The sequence below is a fragment of the Myotis yumanensis genome, unplaced genomic scaffold (assembly GCF_028538775.1).
Source record: "Myotis yumanensis isolate MYYU_CA2020_CCGP unplaced genomic scaffold, mMyoYum1.0.hap1 SCAF_16, whole genome shotgun sequence".
NCBI classification, from domain to species: Eukaryota; Metazoa; Chordata; class Mammalia; order Chiroptera; family Vespertilionidae; genus Myotis; species Myotis yumanensis.
Genome location: NW_027223767.1, coordinates 8,072,066 through 8,092,053, shown reverse-complemented (window position 1 = coordinate 8,092,053; position 19,988 = coordinate 8,072,066).

The following is a 19,988-nucleotide window of genomic DNA, read 5'->3' as shown; positions in this document are numbered from 1 at the left end:
ACAGGCTTGAACCCCAGCTCTGGTCATGGCACATGCAGCGGGCAAGCAATCCATGTGTCTCTCTCACATTGATGCCTCTCTCCCTTTCTGTCTCTTGCCCTCCCATTAACTTTCTCTAAAAAATTAGTGGAAAAATAACCTCTGGTGAGGGTTAACAAAACAAACAAAGCAAAGCAAAGGAGCCTCTTAGTCCAGCTGAAGTGCCCAAGAAGACCAAGCTCAGGCAGCAATAGCCAAGTGACAATGTCTCCCACTTAGAGCCCCAGAGCATGCACACCCAGGAGGGCACCCAACACCGCCCCAGAAGAGCCCCGTGGGAGACCTCAGCCCTGGACATTTTCACCGGGAAGCTGCTGCCCAGTAGGCGCATCACTAAGACTGAGTCTCTCATCCCCTCCACCAAGGCCAAGGGGAAGCATCCCAGCCACCATGGCTGGGCAGGTACCTGATGGAGTGGCAGAGGGCACAGCCATAGAACAAGTGAGCCAAGAGCCCAGACAATGAGCATGCACAGACCCAGGGAGCCAGCTGCAGACCCCCAGGAAGACCACGTACAACCAGCTGAACCACATCCTCATCTCTGATGACCAGCTGCCAGAGAACATCATCCTTGTCAACACCTCTGATTGACAGAAGCAGTTCCCCTAGAACACCCTGCAGGGGCAAATGCTGCCTGTGCTGTGCACCTGCTTCATGGCTGACATCCTGGTGGCCTTCAGCTCCATCATCTGGCAGATACAGAGATACTGTAACAATAATTCCCAGCCCCCGAAGCCAGTGAAGATCCTGGTGGCAGGAGCACAGCACTACTTCATCGCTGTGCTGAGGATCTTCCTGGAGTTACTGTCCTACAAGATGCTCAACTGGCTGGGCTATGTGCACTTCCTGGTCATCCTGCTGGGTTCCAACCCTGTGGCCAGGTACCTGGACTCTATTCATTACCGCTACACCAACTTCTTCCAGGACCTTGGCTGGTGGGACCTGTTCCACAAGCTGGAGGCCCATAGCACCATACAGGACACACTGGACATTGTGACGAGAATCACACAGTACATCACAGGGACAACTGGGCCTCCCAGCTGCCCATCAAGGAAGCCCTGCGCTCCTACAAGCAGAAGAGCCCCAATGAGGAGTCCTTATAGTTCATTCTTTTCAGGGAGGCAGGTGAAAGTTGGGATAGTGCAACAGTCCTCAGGCACGTCAGGAGACTCAGATGATGGGCCAACTTGGGCTGCAGCGTGCTTTGATCCTTCCCTTTGTTCCTACCTCTGTTCACCAATGAGGCTTTGTCATCCCACTCATCTTGTAGTGAGTGGGGCATGTCCTCCCCCAGCCAGGGCAATGGCGCCAAGCTGATGGAGGAGCAGGTGGATTACTGGACAGCAGCTCAGCCCACAGACAGGAAGAGACACTCGAAGAAGAAAGACCTGCTTACCGCCAACAACACCCTCAAGTGCACCTTCCAGTCTCTCCAGGTCAGCAGGCTGCCCAGCAGTGGCCAGGCCAATGCAACACCCACCATGTGCATGGCAGTACTCACCAAGGAGAAGAAAAAGAAGGTGCTGTTTTTGCCCAAGAAAACCAAGGACAAGGTCATAGAGTTCAAAATCCAAAAGCCAGTGCCTGGAGGGCATAAGCCACCTGGTCTGCAGGGCAAAGAACCAGGAGAACATTCTGCGGGTCTTCATCAAAGGTGTGGTGTGGAATGAAGTTCTTCCAGCTGGCAGCTCAGGGTCCTTCTGCATCCAGCACTTCCCCATCTGCATCTCCAGACATTCTGACTCCACCTTCCAGCCCTCCCTGTGGCCCTGCTGAATCCATGCACGGGAGGGCCCACCTGCTCTTCTGTTAACCTTTCAGTTTAGTACAGAAACTGACCCTGGAAACACAAAGAGAAACCTTCTTAAGTACAAATGTGCTCAGAACCTGGAAGCTAATGTGGGGCCCCCATTGGGAGCCCCAACTGCTCTGCTGATTAACCAGAACTCTCTGGAGGTCAGGCGGGCAGTGCTGAGCTGGAGAATCATGGAAGGTGAGTTTTGGCCTCAGGACCCCTATCACTTCCAGCGAGAAGGGTTCTCCCTTCTCCACCTGCCCTTCCTGGAAGCCAGGACTCTGCCTCCACAGGACTCAGAGCTGGTGGTCAGATGCCGAGGACTGGCCTCCCATTGTGAGCATCCTGAGCAGAACATGGAGGCCAGTCAGCCCATCCCCGTGCCCCAGCTGCCAACCTGCCAAGTGTCCCCATACCATCCACTCCTGCTTCCCTAAAACAATACCTGTGTGGTGCAGACCCCCGGGCACACCGGCTAGCAAGGGTGGGCAAACTTTTTGACTCGAGGACCACAATGGGTTCTTAAACTGGACCGGAGGGCCAGAACAAAAGCATGGATGGAGTGTTTGTGTGAACTAATATAAATTCAATGTAAACATCATTTCATAAAAGGGTATTGTTTTTGTTTTGTTTTTTTAGTTTTATTCATTTTAAACGGGCCGGATCCGGCCTGCGGGCAGTAGTTTGCGCACGGCTGGCTAGACAAACTTGTGCAATACCAGCTGCCCGCCTTTCTGAACAGGGACTCTGCTTTCGCCCTCATCTTTCTGTGTTATCACAGAACATTTGTTCCACCCAACAGGTGTGGGTCCAAGTATTTACCAGGTGAGTACCCTGTCCCTGCACAGCACAGTGGTCACTCAGCCCCCTACTTGCTGGGAGTCTTCAGGGCATTTCAAGTCTGTGAGAGCTTGTGCCTCTAAACACGGGGTGAACCTAAGGCCAAGCTCACAGGTTTATTGTAGAAACTCAGTGGGGTCCTCCCTGGAAAGTGCTCTCTGGGTGCCTGGGCAGTGGAGAGGTCTGCTGCATGGGCTGTGGTGGAGCTCATTGGCCTTTTTTTCTACCTCGTGACAAAGCCTCAACCTCATCTGTGATACTCCACGAAGCCTTGGGCTAAGCTCTTTTCTCCTTCGATACAGAGATTGGAGATTCTATGAGAGATCCGTGTCCTGGGTCAAGGCGGAACCAAAAATCCCAGAAGTGAACTATGTGTCCCCATGCTAAGTTTATTCTTGACTAAAAGAATACAGAAAAAGTGTGGGGAAAAATCTAAAATGCTAGATAGGGTCAGTACTGTGTAGTGGATGAAGGTAGGTGAATGAAACACAGGAGGGCATGTAAAAGAGCGTGTCTTGCTGAGGAATTATCGATATGTGTAAGAAACCACACGGATACGTTTAACTGCATGTATTTTAAGTAAAGGGAAAGTATCCTGTCTTGCAAAATAGAACGCATTAATTTTAAACCTGCCTCCAGAAATAGGAGCTTATAAAAAAAAAAGCAATAAATGATTTTTTAAAAATCAGATGAAAATTTGACAAATGGAAGTTCTTGTTTGCTTTGTTAGACATATTATATCAGACTAACAGATAATACCCAGGCTTTTAAGCAAAATAAATCATTACCACATACTAGGCCACATAGGGAGTCTCCATAAATTCCAAAGAATATATCGATGTTTGTTCTCCATTGATATGTTCATGAACCATCATGCATGATGCCTATATGTTCTCTAACCATAGTGCACTAAGGTAAGAAGTTAATAATAAAGGATAGCTTTAAAATTGCCAAATATCAGGATACTTAAGAAGATACAAGGGAAGCTGAAGTGAAGTATATTCTACATAAACATTGAGTCCCAAAGAAATCATGAATGAAATTATGGAATACTCACAAATAAAAAACAACAAAGAAAAGCTGGACATCAAAAGCAGCTGTAAAAGACAGAGCTTTTGTTTTAAATAGACTTCTAAGGAAAGAATTACAGTTCGCAAGAGAGATCTAAGTATCCAAATAGTAAATTAGAGAGAGCAACAGAGTGACCTTGAAGAAACCAGGAAGGGGGAAAACATAAGGGAAGACATCAGTAAAACAAAGAATTTCAAAATAGCCTTCAACAAACTGGAAAACTGCTTCTCTAAAAATCTTGGTAAAACAAACAGATTTCTAGCCAGACTGACCAAGAAACAGAGAAAAATGCTGTGCACATAGTTCCAACAAGTGAGGTGAAATGGACCAATTCCTGGGAAGAAACTAACTGTACAAACTTCCTCAAGAGAAAGTGATGCCCTGACTAGTCTATTGAAGAAGTTGAATTTGTAGTTAAAGCATTCTAATGAAGGGCATCCAGGCCCAGGTGGTTCACTGGAGAATTAAACAGAATAAATGAACAGACACTTCACCAAAGAGGCTATAACATGTCCATGAGCACTTGAAAAGTTCAACATCGTAAACCATTAGAAAAAGGTTAATTAAACCACAAGGAGACTAACTAAAATAAAAGACTGTGATAACACTTGATGCTGGGGTGGATGTGGAAAAACTCACTCATACAGTGCTGGTGGGAATGTAGACTACTCCAGCCACTGGGGAAAGTAGTTTGGTTGTTTCTTATAAAACTAAACATGCAACTACCACACACGCCAGCAATTGCACTCCAGGGCATTTATCACACAGAAATAGAAACTTTCATCCACTCAAAAACCTGAGCACAAATGTTTATGGGAGCTTTTTCTTAAAACTTGGAGGCAATCTCTGAAATCCCTTGTTGGGATTAATACCTAGAGTTTATAAGAAATGTCTGTCACATAAAAATGGGTAGAGTATAGGAAAAGGGAATTTCATAAAGGGAAACCCATAACGTTAACAAGATATGAAGAGATATTAAATTTCACTTGTAGTAAGATATGAAGAGATGTTAAATTGTACTTGTAGTCAGAGAAGTAAAGAGGTGCTCTTTACACCATTCTGCATGACAGAATAGACTGTGATGATGGGAAGTGTTGGTGAGGCTATGGGACAAATGGGAACATGATGGGCTGTGATGGGAGTGTAATCTAGTACAGGCACCCAGGAGGGCCATCTATAAGTACTTCGAAAAATTAAATATGCTCTTATATATTTGAATATTCATATATATATAATTTTTCGAGGTCAGGAGAGCAAGAAGAATCACTGTAGGAGAACCTATAACATAGGACTCTCAACCTCAAGCTTGAAGTGATCACTTTTTGAATAACATTTCCTCGGCTGGGACAGAGACGGAAAAGCAGGCATTCTGTGTCAAAATATAACCCGTCAGAGTCTAAGAGCAAGAAGCTGGTTCTTCTGATCAGTGTCACTGGTGGGAATGGACCACTGGAAATATTTGCTAGAATAGATAGCAAAGAGACACCTGGAATAAGTGGGTTCCCAAACCTTATCCTGTCACTTCCATCTCAGAAATGTCAGCCTTTTTATGAGTATTTTCCCACTGACATAAACATCCTCACACGAAGTTATTTGCACGGTATATGTCTAACAAATTCATGTGACATGATGAAATGTGGCAAAGTGCTGTGATGGAGCCAAAAAAAACAAACAAAAAGAAAATGGATCATCTGTGTACTTTCTTCCGTTGTTTTTTGCAAGTAAGACAATAACACAGGGAAAACAGCCAGACAAAAGTATCACTCTAAATGTACATAGAGCCACATGAATATTTTCTGTAATATTTAAAGTGTGACTATTAAGGATTAAATTTAAAAAAGTAAAATATATGTAGAATAAATTGTGATCACCTGTGTTACTACTAAATCTTAAAATGCTGCCATTGCCTGCGTGTCTTTAAATAGGACATTAGGGTGACAGTTGGGAGACGGTTGAACTCCTGATTCCATCCCAGTTTTTCCTTCCCCAGAGCTACTTACCATCATCCACTTTGTGCTTGTCCCTAAGTAGGTTTCTATAATTTTGCTCAAAAGTTGTGTACACACAAGTTAACTTAATGTTGATTTTGCATTTTTGAAATTTTATTTCAATAGCATCATTCAGAATGTATTCTAAAACTTGCTTTTTCACTCAAATCATGCTTTGAGATTTGTCCACATTGCCACACATACTCCAATCCATTACTTTTACTGCTTTACTAGGCTTTTACTACCATGTCTTTATTCTCCTGTTGAAGGACATTTAGGTTATTTCTAGTTTTCCACCATCATAAGCAATGCTGAAATGGACTTTCTGGTATTCTTCATGGGCCCGTGAATGAAGCTTCTCTAGAGTATGTTGCTAAGAATGAATTTCTAGCAGGAAGGCCATCCACACCTTAGGTTTCACTAGTGGGTGCAATTTCACTGCCTGAATCAGCCATGCCCCCTCCTAGCTGCTGTGATTGTTGGCTTCTCATGGCTCCTGAAGGCCCTTTCCCTATCCAGAGGGGGTAGGTGCTCCCCCTCCCGTGCCCTGGGACATAGGCTCAGCCAGAGGCCAGTAATGACTGGCACTGGGTAGGCAAGCCTGGCTCCTGACCTTCCATGGGACTCACTCAATGGGTACAATTCCTCTTCCAGATCCCCTCTCAAGACCAGGCTGAAAGTAATCTGCTGAGTCCACATCTCTGCTCACCTCCCTCCATCTTCTTTTTCGGAGGTCATTCCTTCATTAAACTCTGTCCCACTTCCCAGGAGTCACTGCTTGCAGGGAACCTGGCCCAAGATGACTAATATTGCCAAAGTCACTCCAAAAGGGCTGCTCCAATGTCCACAGTTAGGAGAGGCTTGAAGGCTGAGAAAGAGAAAGCCCTTCCTAGAGATGAGGTGGGGGAGGGGGAGAAGGCAAAGGTGCTGAGAGGAAAGAGCTTTGTGAATTCAGCAAACTGAATGAAAGCCAGTGTGGCTGAAGTGTGGGGAGCAGAAGAAAGAGAAGGACACTGGTTGAGGTTAGAGATGTATGTAGGAGCCGAGCATTAGACCTCATAGGCTGGTTTCCAATTTTTTTTCTCATTGTAATAGGAAGTTTTTGAAAAGCTTTAAGCAGAAAAGTGATAGGGTTCCATTTAGACTAAAAAAATTCATCTGTGTATAGAGAGAATGGTTTGGGAAAAGATAAAAGAAGCAGGGATTTGAGTATTTACACAGCAAGGAGAGCGGATCACAAAAATTAGTGTCAACATAGAAAGTAAGAAACATAATGGAATTTTTAACACAACTCTACTTGTGTCTATAAAACACACAGACATACAAAGACGTAAATTATTCAAGCATACATGACAATTTTGAAGTTGCTACTATGTAGAGGGAGAGGAAGAAATGGAGATTGGGTGTAATAAGAGACCATACAACCTGGACATTGTTTTGCAAGGAATGGTGGTGAGGAGGTGTCATTAAATGAGGCATGTGATTTATGGAGCCCTGAACCAAGAAAACAAAAATCGAAACAACAGCAACGACCCACCTCCCTACCCATTATTTTCCTTTGTCCTGTGGACACCCACGTCTGTGATAGGGAACAGGTTTTCTGAGAGACTTGCCAAATAATCCAACTTTTACCCACTAAGTAGGTTGAACTGAATGGCAGAGGCCTTCCTAGTGAATAATGCAGCATCTGAGTCAAGGAACCTGGAGGGAAGAGGAAGCAGAACCTCCCTGGAGCCTCATTAGTAAGGTCACAGATGGGGCAGTCTCATGCCTGACATGGTGGGTGCTCCTGATGCTCCCTCTCAGCCTAGTTCCTCCTTTTTGCGGGGCTCCATGATGCCAGGTCTTCTCTCTGGGATCAGAGATAATCCAGGGTAACATGTCTTGTTATTTCCCCTTTGCACCAGTTTATGACCTGGTCCCAGGAGATCTGGGGACCAAACTTCCACCATGTCTGGTCGCTCTGTGCCTAGGTGCCCAGGGCAGGAGTAGACACCAATTCGGTATCAATAAATGCCTGTGGATCAAAAGTTATTGCTTGAATCCTTCCTTGAGTGGGGGCAAGGACCTTGGGATTTCCCTCTACGTTTTTTCTTCAAGTGGCCAGAGAATCACATGGCATGCTCTGCAAATGCATTTGTCAGTTGTTGTTCAAAGGGTTTGCTGAGGTGGTTTCTTTGTTTCCCAGTGTGGCCCTGAGAGACAAAATCTCAGTGGATAGAATAGAGCAGATGCTGGCTTTATCCAATGGCCTGCTTCTCTGAGGCACTCTAGAGCCATATTCTCAGACACTGTTCAGGGCGATCCAACACCCAATGTTACTTACTGAGCAAGCTCTTTGGAGGGTAGTAGTTTCTTTGTGATTCCTATCTGAGTGAGGAGCTTGGAGGATGCCAATCCTTGCTGAAGGCTTAGCCACATGATCTCTCTTTAGGCACACAGTACTCACGTCTTCTGGGCCCCAAGACCTTGACTGAGCCTTTGGGACATTGAAAGGAAAGAATAATTCTTACCCAGGAGAAGTCCAGGATCTCGGCCCACTGAGAAACAGACAGAAGTAAAATCACCTCAAATCCCATCACCCAGAGACAATCACATGCAACATATTAGTATATTTGTCCCTAGGCCAGTGGTTCTCAACCTTCCTAATGCCACGATCCTTTAATACAGTTCCTCATGTTGTGGTGACACCCAATTTCATTGTTACAAATTTAACATAACTAAAGCATAGTGATTAATCACAAAAACAATATGTAATTACATATGTGTTTTCCAATGCTCTTAGGCGACCCCCGTGAAAGGGTAGTTCGACCCCCAAAGGGGTCGCGATCCACAGGTTGAGAACCTCTGCTCTAGTATTTCCCTGTGCATGTTGACATAGTTTCCATCTTGTCATTCTTATCTCACAAGAAATGTCTGTTGCCCATAAATATGCTACAGACCATACTGCTTGAGAGTACTTTCTACTTGACAGAGCAAGTCCCCTCCCTATATTCTTTTCAACTGTTTCTTAATTTGTTTGCATATTTATTTTCAAATAAAATTTAGAATAGTGTTTATTTCCCAAAAATCCTGTTATAATTTTTACTTTCAACTAGAGGAGGCGCCCCGCCGACCTCAGTGCGAGGAGACACCCCACGGGCTGCCATGGGAGTTGGACCGGACCCGCGCTGGAGGCGGCCAGGACCCGAGCCTGACTTCCACCCCAGACCTCCCCTGCACCCTGCCTGTGTCCTCTCTGGCTTGGGCAGGTGCCCCTGTGTCTGTCTCCGTCTCTGCTCCATGACTCACCTGTGCAGACAACTTTCTCCTGTCTGGTTGTGACTCTTTACATTGTCCCGACCTAATTTGCATATTACCTCTCTCTCTCTCTCTCTCTCTCATATATAAATATATATATATATATATATGTAAATATACATATGTAAATTTTAAATTAATTCAGGAGAGTATGTGCCTTTGCAATATTTTTCTATCCAGAAATGAGTAATTTCATGCATTTAAGATTAAATGGTGAAATAGAGCTTTGGAAGGCCCTGGGCAATTTCTTTTATGATCTTACAGTTTTAGAGGATTATGTTGATGTTACACATTGTATTTCCACTTGATGATTGTTTACATACATATGTATTTATAATAGTAATGAGCAATATATATTGAGTGCCAACCACATGCCAACTCTTTAGGTTAAGCACTTTATTATTCAATTTTATCCTTTCAACTCATTTTTCACGTGAAAAGAACAAGATGTAAAGAACTCAGATAGCGCCGAAACTGGTTTGGCTCAGTGGATAGAGCATTGGCCTGCGGACTGGAAGGTCCCAGGTTTGATTCCGGTCAAGGGAATGTACCTCGGTTGGGGGCACATCCCCAGTAGGAGGTGTGCAGGAGGCAGCTGATCGATGTTTGTCTCTCATCCATGTTTCTGACTCTCTATCTCTCTCCCTTCCTCTCTGTAAAAAATCAAGAAAATATATTTAAAAAAAAAAGAACTCAGCTAACATGCCTGAGGTTTTAATACAAGTGGCAGTGCCATTCTTATCACTAATTTTTTTTTTTTGTCAAGACTTACCCAAGGATATGTTTCCCTTGCCCAGACCAGGGCCAAGGATCTAGCCTGCAACTGAGGTAGGTACCTTGACTGGAATCAAACCCAAGACCTTTCAGTCCACTGGTTCCCAACTCTTACAGGGTAACAGCTCTGTCTCTTTCTCTCACTCAGGAGGCTGCTCTAATTTAATTGAAAACATCCAGAATTTTCTTCTGGTCACTAGTATGAATAATCTTATTAAACTCACTGAAGTCACATGTCCACATACAACCATACATCACTGTGGTCTGGCCACTTAGATATACTGATACCTCCATTCTGGAGCCCTGAATAACAGCCCCCAGAAACAGCTGGATGTGGAAATTGGCAGCTGCTAGAAAGCGGAAACCGGAACTCATGTCCACCAAAGCCCATTTTCACATAAATATTTGACTTCTGGTTTCCAATATGACATGTAAGAGCTTGGAAGTCCGTACTTCCATCCTTACAAGAAAATAAAAAAGGATAACAATCTGAAAAACAGAGGAGCTCTTCTTAAATCCATCTGAAATTAACTATCACTAGGAAATTAACCTTTGCTGCACACCATGGAGATTTAGGGCTCTCTGAGAACAATACAACCTAGCCTGCCTTCCTGATAAGACGGAAAACATGTTTTCCACTCAAAGTGAGAGGCAAAATCAAAGAGCATGAGAAGAGAAGACAGATTCGACCACATCAAAATGTAATGCGTCTATTTGGCAAAACACACATCAAATGGAGACAATGGCAAGCTAGAGAAACCATTTGCAAGTTACATGGCAAAAAGCTGATATCCATGATAATTCAGATTTGCTAGCAATCCAATGGAAAAGAGGGCAAAAGGTCTCAAACTGAAATTCCAAAAGAAGGGATAGGCCAAATGTATGAAAGATCCCCAACTGCTGTTGAAACCAGACGAAAAATTCAAAAGGAAATATTGCTCTTTCTCACCCTGGACAGGGTGCCTCATCAGTTGGTTGGAAAGTAATCCCATACACCAAAAGGATGCAGATTTGATTCCCGGTCAGGACACATACCTCGGATGTGGGTTCTGAAATTGTTGTGGAACTGGAGAGTGTTTGTGATGTTATGGAACAGTTGCGAAAAATTGTGAATATACTCCATGTTGGAATTTACGCTTTGAAGGATCATAGAGTTAAATTTTATATAATTTAAATTTATTTTTAATATAATGTTATTAAATTTTATTTAAAAAACATTTTATTTTACTCAATAGTGTAAGAAAAATACCATAAACTTCTAAGTATGTGCAAGACAAAATTCCTTAAATGGCTATTACTGGGAGGTTGGGGGGAGTCCTCTCTTCTGAGGCAGCTGACACAGGGTGCCCCCCAGGACCTGGGACCACAGGCCTCCCAGAAGCTGAGGCTAGTGTCTCAGAAGCTGCAAGGTGGGTCCACATCTGGAAGTTCAGTGACACCTGTGCCTGGAGCTTGCTCTGGCTCAGGAGAGGGCACCAGACTTAGCATTTTCTCTTTAGGTGTTTCTGAATCTTGCTCTGGAGCTGCTTGTGTAGATCCAGTAAGAGACTATGTTACCACCATGACCGCCTTTTGTGTGCCTTCCACGGAAGGGAACCTCCCATCTCCATCACTGAAGTCCCAGTTCAATCCCCCACCCCAGGAAGTCCTCCAGACTGCAGGCCACTGGGCACTGACCTGAGCAGCTCTGTGCCCCTGCCTAAGCCCAGCCTCTGGGAGCTCTTCTCTGAGTGGCCCAGCCACTTGCCCTCCCCCTCACACACACCACCCACTCCTCCTCCTCCTGTGTCTCCGCCTCAGTGGGCTCAGGTGTTCCAGCTGTGAGTGGAGACACTGGGCCTGGGTTGGCAGGTCTGGGAATGGAAAGGTGAGCTCTATGGAGGACAAAAGCATGATCGGGCTGGGAAATTCTGGTGGCTAATAAAAATCTTCAGTGTACTGGTCCAGCCAGATGCCCAAGATGCAGGAGATGACCTTGGGGAAAGAGATAGACAGAGAGCAGAGTCTGAACCTGGCTTTTCTTTCCACATGGCCCTCCCAGAGCACCACTCAGAGAGCCTAGGGTCCTGTGCCTGCTGCACCTGCCCATCCAGAAGGCAGACCTCCTCCTTGTCCACCTTCAACCTGGCAGTCCTGGCAGAGATTTGCCTCGTCACCCAGGAGGGGCTGGAAGAAAGCCCTCCTAACTTACAGCTCTGCATCAATGAGGGAACTGCCTGTCCTCTTCTTCAGGGGAACCTGACATACTCTCTCAGTGTCCCCGTTCCCTCCCACTGCCCTCCCACCCAAATGTGAACTCCATGAGGACAGAGAGGGCTGGTGTCTATTAAGTTCATGTCACTCATTGGCACACAGTAGGTGCTCCAGGAATAGCTGACCAGTGAGTGGTGTCCACAGACTTCCTAACACCTCAAACTTTGGCTCCTGCACCTACGTGCTGCCTAATTCACTAGCTGCCCTGTGGAGTTCGTCTCCTCTAATTGACAGTTAACTCCCATGGGTAGAGAGCAACAGCCAAGCTACCACTGAGAAGGTTCTACCAGATTAGTGAACAAGGTTCCTGGATAGGGGTGTAGACTGGACTAGGATTAGAAGCAGAAAGGTGTGAATTTTCTGAGCTGCTCAGTCTGTCCGCTGACCTCCCCAGTCACCCACACTACCCATGTCTACATGAACAGGTCTCTGACTCCTGCCTTTTTTTCGTAGGAGAAACCCTTAGACCTCTGCCCTCTAGCAGAAATCCCATCATGAGTGGGATCCAGGGTTCGGCCAGCACCTTGAATTCAGGTACCATACTCCCCTCATGGCTCTGATCCAAAGCCAAATCACGTTTTCTGCTGGAACAGAGGTTCACTGTCTGTCCTCTTCACAATAAAAAAGATGCAGCCATAGGTAGAGGAGGCCAGGAGGACGTCACATCGGCTGTCCTGTGGACACTATGAGCCTGTGTGCCCTAGTGTGAGTGAATCCCTCCTGACTAGAAGGAAGCGCTGTAGTGCAGGCTTGGGGTCTGCTCTTTGCAATGGATTATGGTCAGTGCCTAGAGACGTGTCTGTACCTGGCAGGGCTTCTCATATATTTGCCGATTGAATGAGCCCAAACCAGACCCATTTTAGACAGCTGGGTGTGTTTGAATCCCACTTCTCAATCCTGGGATTTCTGGTCTGGCTTCACCCAGGACTGGGACCCATAACGGAATTTCCAATCTCTTTATCTAATGAGAAAAGTGCTTAGCCCTGTGCCCTGGAGAGACCGGAAGGTGCACTAGAGTGTGTTTTTGGTGGCAGGCAGGTCTCCCTCCTCCCCCTTATCTTCCTGTTTGCGGGCTGGGCTGCCTTCCAGTAATCCCCATGCAGCCCCATCAGCTGAGCTCCAACACCCTGGCTGGGGGAGAACTCATCCCCACTCACCAAGGGAGAGGAGAGAAGGATGCGTGATGCCTCCTTGTTTGCCACAGACCCGTCTGGAGGGTAGACAACAGCACTCCAGAGTCCAAGCGGGCCACATAATCTAAGTGTCCTGATGCAACCCAGAATGGCCTCACAATTCCAAGTTCCAGTACCCCCATGAAGGGAATGATATTCAAGGACTCCTCATTGGGGCTCTTCTGTTTGTAGGTGAGCGTGGCCTCCACGATGGGCAGTTGGTGGACACGAACGGCCCCTGTGACATACTGTGGATTCTCAACACCATGGCCAGTGTGTCCTTCACAGCCCTCCCGGCCTCCTGGTAGAACAGGTCCCGCCTGGGCAGATCTTGGAAGAAGCTTTTGTAGCGGTAATGCTCGGAGCCTGGGCACCTGGCCATGAGGTGGTAACCCAGCAGGATGAACAGGAAGTGAATGTAGCCCAGCCAGGGGGACAGGGGCACATGTTGTAGTACAGCAGCTTCAGGAAGAGCCACAGCACAGCACTGAAGTACTGCTGTGCCCCTGACACCACGATCTTCACAGGCTGGGGGGCTGGGAATTGTAGTGACGGTATCTGTATCCATGAGATGATGGTGCTGAAGGCCGCCTGGACCTCAGCCTTGGAGCAGGTGCACAGCCCAGGCAGCGTGTGTTGTAGGACTCAGAGGGGAACTGCCCCTGCCAGTCGGAGATGTTGAGCAGGAGGATGTTCTGGGGCAGCTGGCTGTCAGAGATGAGGAAGTGGTTCAGCTGGTCATATACTGTCTCCCTGGGGATCTGCAGCTGGCTCAGGGGTCGGGGCAGTGCTTGTTGTCCAGGCTGTTGGCCTGCTTGTTCCTGGCTTTACCACCTGCTGCTCCTTCAGGGATGTGCTCCAACCTCAGCAGCCTGCCTGCTCTCCCTTGGGATCTGGTGGAGGCAATGAGGAGAGACTCGTTCTTGGGGATGTGTCCGCTGGTTGCTTGGGGCTCATCTTCTCTGTCACCTGGGTTGGACCTGGAGGCCCCTCTTGGCGCTGGCACTGTGGATGCTCTAGCTCTCCATCTGACAGCTGGGCTGGGGCAGGTCTTCCAAGTATGGCCTGAGCCAGGGCTTCTGGGTCCTGAGGACACTCTTATGGGCCACTGTCACGGTTCTCTAGTGAGTCATACAGCAGATGCAGGTCCTCCTCCACCTCAGGACCATGCTCCAAACACTCCTGCTCTGAGTCCAGGACCTCCTCCCACTCTTGCACCCTGTGCAGCCACGCCCCAAATTTCTTGTTGGCATCTTGTTGCCTGGTCATGAGTGGCAACCTTACTACACTTTGGCGCTGCTTTTTGGGCTCCTCAAAGTCAAAGTCCTCCTCCTCTTGGTCCTGCCCATGCCAAGGATGATAGCTGCCCTGCTGATCCGAGAATATTTCATAGTCCATCTCTGAGTAATGAACCAGGGACTTGGACTTGGGGCTGGCCTTCTGGGTGCTGTCCATGGGGTTGATTGGCTGGCTGGACAGGGAGGAGATGCTGACCTCAGCCATGTGGGCAGATTCCTCCATGATGGTGCTACCGAGGCTCAGCATCTGGCCACCCTCGAGGGGTCGCTGCAACACCTCAGCCATGTCGATGGTGCCCACGGTGAGCATCCGGCAACCCAGGATGGTCTGTTTGTTAAGGCTCTGCTTCTGCTGCAGCATGATCTGCAGCTGTTTGCCTTCTCTCTTGAGGTAGTGAGGATACAGCAGGGAGGTCAGCACCAGGTTGGTCTTCACTTGACCACTAGGGTCAGTAGAATCTCTTCAGACCTCAAGATGTTTTTGGAGCCCTGCATTTTTGTCGCGACCACCACAGAGCTGAGCTCCTTCTCCAGCTTCTTGTAGATGAGCAGCTTGGTTAAGGTGAGGCTACACAGCCTGGGCACGCAGGTTGGGGTGGAGCATTCCACCTCCCAGGTGGAAAACAAATTCATGGGCACCTGTGTGTTGAGTGCAGCTGGCATGTTGTCCAGGCCCACGGCCGCAGAGATGGTGGTCTGATTTCTATCCTGTGTTGGGAGAGGGGGCATATGCCATCAGAGGCAGCTCATAAACTTCCAGATGGGTTGGGGCCTCTAGCTCAGACTGAATCCCAAGCACTCAGTGATTGGTGACAAGAGGTGGGATAGGAGTGATCCCAGGGACCAGATGCTAACCTGGCGGCCTTGCAAGCTCAGAGACCTAAAGTAACCACAAAGGATGGTCAGAAATTAAAGTGTTTTTTATTTTTAACTAAAAGCAGCTTATGGTGGGTACTGGTGTCCTAGGCCAGTTGTTGGCAAACTGCGGCTCGTGATCCACATGCGCCTCTTTGGCCCCCTGAGTGTGCCTCTTCCTAAGACTTTGGAGTACCCTCATTAAGTTAATAACAATGTACCTATCTATATAGTTTAAGTTTAAAACATTTGGCTCTCAAAAGAAATTTCAATCGTTTTACTGTTGATATTTGGCTCTGTTTACTAATGAGTTTTCGGACCACTGTCCTAGGCTGTCATCTTACCTGAAAAAAGTCAATCTTTATCTTAACTGAGCCTGTCTATTGTCTTTTTGCATCTATAACAACATCTTTTTGGAATGTCAAAGTAATTTTCCTTTTTATTCAGACCCTCAGAGCACAGGCACTGCTCTGCTCTCTGCAGAGACCACACATCCCCTCAGTGTTATTGAGTTCATGGTTGACTGTTAACTATCCCTTTCACACCTAAGTGAAAGTAGTGCATGTCTACCATTTTACCTTTTCTCCAGCCCCAGAGATTTCCCTGCTGTGCTTTCTCCTGCTTCCCTCATCTGTCAACAGTGAATTTCATGAAACCACACAAGTCTCCACTTAGGACTGTAATGTATAAAATGAAGTGCAAAGCTGCCATTCTCTGGAGCGTTATTATCTCATTCGATTGAGATTTTGCTTCACCACAATTGTCTACACTTTGGCTCAAATAAATTCACAAAAATTCTGCACAGGTTTCCACGTTTTCGACATGGTCAAGAGAAGAGATTCTCAGGAGGCAACGTAGACTTGGAGGTGAGTATGATGAGACACACCTGGTATCTTAATCACTTCTTAGCAGAGGATGGACAGCACCTCCCCGTGTTAACAAGGTCACCCTGGGATTTCTGACAGAACATCCCATTCTAAGATGGGAACACAGAGGGTTCTTGGGGTGGAAGGGTCTGGATATTAGGACAAGTGGTGTGTTCAGGGCAGCACTGTTGACAAGACAACAGGAGGGGGTCACGTCCAGGTCCCACAGAAGTGAACAGCTGCATCGTGAGCCCTGATAAGAGGCCCCCCCGCTTGGTATATTGTACAGCCCAGGGAAGCCCCAGCTCCTGACCTGGAGGGGCCATAGGGATGTGGTCCTCGGGGCAGCAAAGGGCAAAGCACCAGACTTGGTACCTTGAGCCCCATGCCCTTTTGGGAAAAGCATCCCCACTAATCACAATGATGTGTAAGAGTGGGAGAAGGTGTGTAAGGATTGTCAGGCCAACATGGACACTTGGAGATGGGCATGAAAAAGGGAAAATCAGTAGAAAAATGCAAAAAATACTGTTGACTGAACATGATGGGAAATGGTACAAAGTCTCTCTTCTGCTATTGCTAAAACTTTGTGGGCAGTGACTTTGCATTTCATCTGAAAGGGGGTGGACAGTGAGAGTGGGTTGTGGGGAGGATACAGGCCCCAGATTCCTTTGGAAATTGGACTTTAGGAGGGACCTAGGGGAGTAGCAGGGCAGCTTCTGGAACCCATGGCTCCCTTTGACTACATGGGACCCTGGAGTCTGGGTCCCCTCCGAACCTGAACTCACCCTGAGGCCATGCTGCACACTGGAAGATGTATTGGGCACCTGTGCCTCCTCCAGGGGCATGGAGTTGAGGACCCCATCAGTCAGCTCCTCTCTGTTCTCCTGTGCAGAGCTCAGGACTGGGCACTGTAAAGACAGTTCCCAGTCACCAGGAGGAAAGCCTCAGAGCCCTGTTTTGCTGGTTCTCTACCCCTGTAATCTTCCACTCCAGACACACACACACACACACACACACACACAGTGTGATCTGCTGAGACCTCCACTGCAGTGGAAAAGGTGTGACAGCCTGTGGGCTAGGATTCCCATTGGCAGAGATAAGGGACCCCTCTGGAACCCCATCTCCACCTGCCTGCCCTGTCCTGGGGTCTGATCACAGCAGGACCTCTAGTGGATCCACTGCCCCGAAAGCTGTTCCTGCACCAGGATTCTCCCTTCAGGTCCCTCTTTGAAACACATGACGGGGAGGGGATGTGGGATGCACAGGGATGGCGCACAGAGGTGGCCTGGCCTGAATGGGTCTGACCCAGGCCACCTTGTTTTACCTGAGGCCACAGTATAGAAAGTGGACAGATACGTCGGGGACGAGGGTTGAACCAACTTCTGCACCCTCTGAAAAAGCTCTCAATGTGGGGTCTCCGGACGCAAGAGCACCAATCACTGGGAACACAGCAAGAGAACATCTTGCACTGGCAAATGCCTCTTGGCAAGTGAGCTGCCTGCTGGGCTAGATGTGGGTGTCTGGTTACGGAGTTTCAAGTTATATTGGATAGTGACCTCATACCTGCGATTGTCTTCCCTGAGTCCCCTCATCTCATGACAGCTATGCAAGTAGTCCTGTGGGCTGCTGTGTTCAGACCCCTCTTCTCCATGAAACACCTCATCTGTACACAGTGGCACCAGCACACCCATCTGCCCAGCCCACTAGAAGCTCTGGGTGCAGCCATGGTCCCAGACTTGAGGAAATCGACCTGGGTGCAGACTCAATCCCTCATTCTTACCACTTCTTGATCTTGTATAAGTCATTGTGCCTGTCAGGGCCCGTCTCTGTCCTGCCTGCACATTGGGTTATGGAGCCAGTGCTTCTTAGGGCTGTTCAAGCTCCTGTGGGAGAGGAGCTATAAAGTAGGAGGAGGACTGTCACATGTAGATAGTGCCTCCAACCTCTTTTTCCTTCCTGCTGTCACCTCCGCTATGTCTGCTTTTGTTCTCATCCCACCCAATGTCATCATATCTATAGTGTGTGTGTGTGTGTGTGTGTGTGTGTGTGTGCACACATGCCAGTGTTTCCTTTCTGGATCCCAGAACAAAACAGCCCCCAGACAGGGAGGAACAGGCAGGAGCTTCCCAGTATGTCAAGATTTCTAATTTCCAGACCAACTATGTTGGGAGGTGGAGGTGGGAGCCTTGGCCTGGAAGGTCTGAATATTCCTGAGGTTTGGACTCTGAATATCAAGTAACCTGGATAATCCCTGCCTGACTATGGGTTTAGGTTTCCCAATTATCCAATGAGGGTGTGATCCACAACTACGAAAGCATGAGCTGAGGATAAGGGGGCCTGGCTTTGTCCACTGAGGGTGGGTTGTGGACAGAGGTGCACCTTCGTGATTCCAGATCTGGGTGCCTTTTCAGACAAATACTGTCTAGGCTGCCAAGTGCTCACCATCTCCGCCATGCTATCCTCATGGCTGTACATGATTCCACTGGAAAAGCCTTTTCCAGAGCCCCTGAGCCAACCTGGGAGCACCTAGGATCCCCCTTTGAGGACACAACTGGGTTTATATCAGGCTTGCATTCTGTCTGTGATCCCGAGCAAGGCCTGGACCTCTCCGTCACAGGTTCCCTCTTCAGTGACTCCCTAGGCTCTTCACCTTCCTCGTGTGGTGTGAATGTGTGCCCTCCCCTTAAATGTGGGTGTTTGTAGTGACTCCATAGAAGATGGCAAAGGGATCCAACACGACCTCCATGATTTGGTTGTAAAAGTCAGTTCCTGGCCCTGCCAGAGTGGTTGAGCATCATCCTGTGCACTGAAGGATTGCTGTTCCGTTCTTGGTAAGGGCACATACCTAGGTTGTGGGCTTGATTCCCAGTTGGGTGCATACAGGATGCAACCAATTGATGCTTCTCTCTCACAGTTATGGTTTTCTCTCACTCTCTTTCTCATCAATTTTTTAGAAAAAAATTTAACAATTTCAAAGCAAATCCATTTTATGTTTTTTTAATCTTCATTGTTGAATGTGTTACATATGTCCCCTTTTACCCCATTGACCACTGCTAGCTGACCCCTACCCCCCACCTCAGGTCTTCACCCTATTGTCTGTGTCCCTGGGTTATGCATATATGCACACAAGTTCTTTACTTGATTTCTTTCCAAACTGAAAAGTTTTATAAAAGTTGGTGCCTACCCTCTTGCTCACTCTGATCTGTTTCCCTCTCTCTCTCTCTCTCTCTCTCTCTCTCTCTCTCTCTCTCTACTGAGGAATAAGCCTCTGTGCTGTGAGTGGCTATCTGGAGAGACCCACAAGGCCTAGTACTGAATGTGACCAACAGATACAGAGAAAGTCAAGCCTTCCATCCAAACTGAATCCCAAAGACCCCGAAGTGAGCTCAGACCCTCAGTGACACAGATCCTGCCTCAGGTGAGACCACAGTAGTCCCAGCTGAGCCATGCGGGATTCCTGGTCACAGATGTGTGAGCTAATTAGTGTGTTTTGGTTAAGTCTCTAGTGTGGGGTAACTCTCAGCAATAGATCACTAGCACAGTCATCCCACACCAGGCCCTGGGCCTGCCCTGCTATCTCCCTTCTTTTCTCCTCCCAATTCCCTCCAGCCCCCGCCCATCATTTCTAACACCTTCTGCCTCCAGTTTGGAGGATGGCTGTGAAACTTAGGAAAGGACCCTGCAAAGTAGAGCCAATCTGAAAAGTGTAATTTGAAATAGGAAACAGCTTCTGTTGA